Genomic DNA, 5,236 nt, shown 5'->3' on the forward strand with positions numbered 1-5,236 from the left:
GGAATTTGTAAGTTTCCCCTTTTCGACCAAAAAGTTTAAAAAAACGTAAAATCTCGAAAAAAAAAAAAGTAAAAAAAACAAATCACCTCGAAAAAAAATAAGTAAATAAGTAAGGGAATCCGGGAAAAAGTAAGTAAGTAAGAAAGTAAAGCCTAAGATTAAGTAAAAAAAATAAGTAAATTTATAGTAAGGTAAAGATTTTAAAAAAAAGTAATGAAAATAAGTAAGATAATAAATATAAACAGTAAACGTATAAGGAAAATATTTAGTAAATGAACAGAAATAGTAAATAAATGAATAAAAATAGTAAATAAATAGAAAATAATAAAAAATAGTAAATAAAAGGAAAATAGATCAAAAATAAGTAAAGATATAAGTAAATAGATTAGACAGAAAAAGTGTTTTTATTTGTTTAGTTTCTCTGTATGTGTGTGCTTCCCTGTTTTTGTGTGTGTGTGTGGTGTGTTCCTACACACACACACACACACACACACACACACACACACACACACACAACACACACACACACACACACACACAACAACACACACACACAAATATAATATATATATATATATATATAATATATATATATATATATATATCATATATATATATATTTATAATTTATATAATGTATTAAGATACATATATTCATATACATATATATATATATATATATATATAATATATATTTATATATATATAATATATATATATATATAATATATATAATATATTCATATACATTGCAATCGAGACGATGTGTATATATGCAACTGGATAAAGATATCTAAAAAACAAAAATCCCCCTGTAAGCAACAACCAGTCATTAAAGTATGCAATTTTTTCATCGCTAAATCTCATCCCCTTTCTTGTCTTTTCGAAATCAAATAGGGATTTCCACAAGATACGGCACCATGAATCATGTCTAATCAATTCCCTGATTCTGTAGTGACATGACACAGTTCCATTAATACTTGGCTCTTTTTAATATCATTAGTGATTAGTCAAAATCTGATGCGTGTTCCTCAGTTGAATACTGTTGAATTCTGAAGTGAATTCATGGTCCTTATAGTTTCAAATGATAGCCAATATATAAGTCTAGAAAGAAAAAGGGGGTAGTTATAATGTAAAAAGCATAGTTATATATAAAAGGAAACATGTGTCCTATATATCAATAAAAAGAAAATTAGTGCATACTATACATAAGTCTATACAAAAATCACAAGACAGTAAAATATTTCATTGTAATTTCTGTCGCTATATCAAGTTATGAAACCTATTTGAAGTATATTATTATTCCATAATTGCTTGATATCACACGTGGACTAACAGCGAAGGGGAAATTTCCCGGGAACCACACGCCCAAGATTCAATTTCTTTAGTTACTCCTTCAGAACATACAATGGAGAAAACTATTTTTCGGCATAACTAGTGTATTTCTCTACCTGTCCTCCTGTCCCTTTTTATCACATTTTTACCATCTGTCTTCGTCGTAGGACGTTTAACCCGGTTTATAAAAACCCTACCTTTACTGAAATTAATCTTCCCCGCCACCAGAAAAACCCGAAGAAGGCCAGACCATCCCCAGATCTCCCCAGTGTCCTCAAGGATGCACTCGCGAGTACCTCCCCGTCTGCGCGAGTGACGGGGGGACGTATAAAAAACATGTGTCTCTTCGATATTGGCAGCCTGCAAAGACCCGTCGTTGAAAGTCGTATTCGAGGGACGCTGTGGTGAGTATTCCAGTTATTTCACCCCAATATTTGTTGTTGTAATGTTGGGTTTGTTTTTTAGCTGTTGTTGGGAGAAAAAAATATATATTTACGCATTAACACCGAGATGTACATTTCAGGTCAAATCTGTGTTGGTAGATTGGTTTTAGGTTTTCTTTTGCCAGAGAGATTTTAGATGATGTTGATGCGGTTAATAGCATTATGTTTATCCGATCTTGTTAATCGATAATGATTTTAGAGAATATTCGCATTGCTCTCAATTTTGATGTATTATTATATTATATTATTATTATTATCATTATCATTATATTAATTTATTATTATTATTATTATATATTATTATTGATTATTTATTATTAGTTTTAATTATTTATTATTATTATATTATACATTATTATCATTATCATTATCATTATATCATTATTATTATCATTATCATTATTATTATTATTATTATTATATTATTATTATTTATATCATATCATATCATTATTATTGTTATTATTATTATTTATATTATTATTATTATTATATTATTATTATTATTATTATATAAATAATAATAATAATAATAATAATAATAATAATAATAACAATAATAATGATAAATAATAATAATGATAATAATAATAATAATAATAATAATAATAATAATAATAATAATAATAATAATAATGATAATAATAATAATAATGATAATAATGATAATGATAATGATAATGATAATATATAATAATAATAATAATGATAATAATAATAATGATAATAATAATAATGATAATAACAATAATAATAATAATAATAATAATAATAATAATGATGATGATGATGATGATAATAATGATAATAATAATAATAATACATCAAAAATTGAGAGCAATGCGATATGATTCTCTAAAATCATTATCGATTAACAAGATCGGATAAACATAATGCTATTAACCGCATCAACATCATCTAAAATCTCTCTGGCAAAAGAAAACCTAAAACCAATCTACCAACACAGATTTGACCTGAAATGTACATCTCGGTGTTAATGCGTAAATATATATTTTTTTCTCCCAACAACAGCTAAAAACTAACCAGATTCTACAACAAATATTCGGGTGAAATAACTGGAATACTCACCACAGCGTCCCTCGAATACGACTTTCAACGACGGGTCTTTGCAGGCTGCCATATCGAAGAGACACATGTTATTATACGTCCTCCCGTCACTCGCGCAGACGGGGAGGTACTCGCGAGTGCATCCTTGAGGACACTGGGGAGATCTGGGGATGGTCTGGCCTTCTTCGGGTTTTTCTGGTGGCAGGGAAGATTAATTTCAGTAAAGGTAGGGGTTTTTATAAACCGGGTTGAACGTCCTACGACGAAGGACAGATGGTGAAAATGTGATAAACAAAGGGACAAGGAGGACAGGTAGAGAAATACACTAGTTATGCCGAAAAAATAGTTTTCTCCATTGTATGTTCTGAAGGAGTAACTAAAGAAAATTGAATCTTCGGCGTGTGGTTCCCTGGAATTCCCTTCGCTGTTAGTCACGTGTGATATCAAGCAATTATGGAATAATAATATACTTCAAAATAGGTTTCATAACTTGATATAGCGACAGAAATACAATGAAATATTTTACTGTCTTGTGATTTTTGTATAGACTTATGTATAGTATGCACTAATTTTCTTTTTTATTGATATATAAGACACATGTTTCCTTTTTATATATATACTATGCCTATTTTACATTATAACTACACCCTTTTCTTTCTAGAACTATATATATTGGCTATCATTTGAAACTATAAGGACCATGAATTCACTTCAGAATTCAACAGTATTCAACTGAGAACACGCATCAAGATTTTGACTAATCACTAATGATATTAAAATGAGCCAAGTATTAATGGAACTGTGTCATGTCACTACAGAATCAGGGAATTGATTAGACATGATTCATGGTCCGTATCTTGTGGAAATCCCTATTTGATTTCGAAAAGACAAGAAGGTGATGATGATTTAGCGATGAAAAATTGCATACTTTAATGACTGGTTGTTGCTATAACAGGGCGATTTTTGTTTGTTAGATATCTTTATCCAGTTGCATATATACACATCGTCTCGATTGCAATGTATATGAATATATATATATATATAAATATATATATATATATATATATATATATATAATAATATTATATATATATATATATATATATGTATATGAATATATGTATATGTATATACATATATATATTATATATATATATATATATTATATATATATATATATATATATATATATATATATATATATATATATGTGTGTGTGTGTTGTTGTGTGTGTGTGGTGGTGTGTGTGTGTGTGTGTGTGTGTGTGTGTGTGGTGTGTGTGTGTGTGTGTGTGTAGGAACACCACACACACACACAAACAAACAGGCAAGCACACACATACAGAGAAACATAAACAAATAAAAAACACTTTTCTGTCTAATCTATTTACTTATATCTTTACTTATTTTCGATCTATTTTCCTTTTATTTACTATTTTTTATCTATTTTCTATTTATTTACTATTTTTATTCATTTATTTACTATTTCTGTTCATTTACTAAATATTTTTCCTTATACGTTTACTGTTTATATTTATTATCTTACTTAATTTTCATTACTTTTTTAAACTCTTTACCTTACTATAAATTTACTTATTTTTTTTACTTAATCTTAGGCTTTACTTTCTTACTTACTTACTTTCCAGGATTCCCTTACTTATTTACTTATTTTTTTCGAGGTGATTTGCTGACTTATTTTTTCGAGATTTACTTTTTTTACTTTTTTTGTTCGAGGAGACTTACATCCTTACTTATTTACTTACATACTTACTTACATACTTAACCCTCCATCACTCCTGACTTACCACAAGGTCAACGAACACTTTAAGGAGACTTACTTACTTACTTACATAGTTACTTACATACTTTCCTGACCCTCCAACCTCCCGCCGAAACAACGAACGCGCTCGGGTCATGTTAAGGAACCTCATTTACTTACATACTTACTTAACCCTCCAACGAACACGTCAAGGAGACTTATTTACTTACACATACTTAACCCTCCAACGAACACGTTAAGGAGACTTATTTACTTACATACTTACTTAACCCTCCAACGAACACGTTAAGGAGACTTATTTACTTACATACTTACTTAACCCTCCAACGAACACGTTAAGGAGACTTATTTACTTACATACTTACTTAACCCTCTAACACTCCTGACTTACCACAAGGTCCTGCCGACACAACGAACACGTTCGGGTCCCTACAAGCCGTCATGTTGAGGAGACACATGTTATTGTATGTCTCGCCGTCGCTCGCGCAGACGGGGAGGTACTCGCGGGTGCATCCGACAGGCATCGTGGGGGGTGGGGGTGGGGGACTCCTGGTCGAAGAAAGGAGAAGAAAAACTGAATACCGTAAATATTTTTGGGTTTTTTTTTTTTT

The 5,236-nt window shown here is 29.7% G+C and overlaps 1 protein-coding gene across 1 annotated transcript in view; it reads right to left on the minus strand.

The window, feature by feature from the left end:
• LOC119590480 (cell wall integrity and stress response component 1-like) overlaps positions 1–5,236 on the minus strand; it is a gene marked incomplete in the record, with an annotated part of 8,860 nt that overhangs the window by 2,349 nt on the left and 1,275 nt on the right.

This window comes from Penaeus monodon, chromosome 3, assembly GCF_015228065.2.
Source record: "Penaeus monodon isolate SGIC_2016 chromosome 3, NSTDA_Pmon_1, whole genome shotgun sequence".
In the NCBI taxonomy this organism is placed as follows: Eukaryota; Metazoa; Arthropoda; class Malacostraca; order Decapoda; family Penaeidae; genus Penaeus; species Penaeus monodon.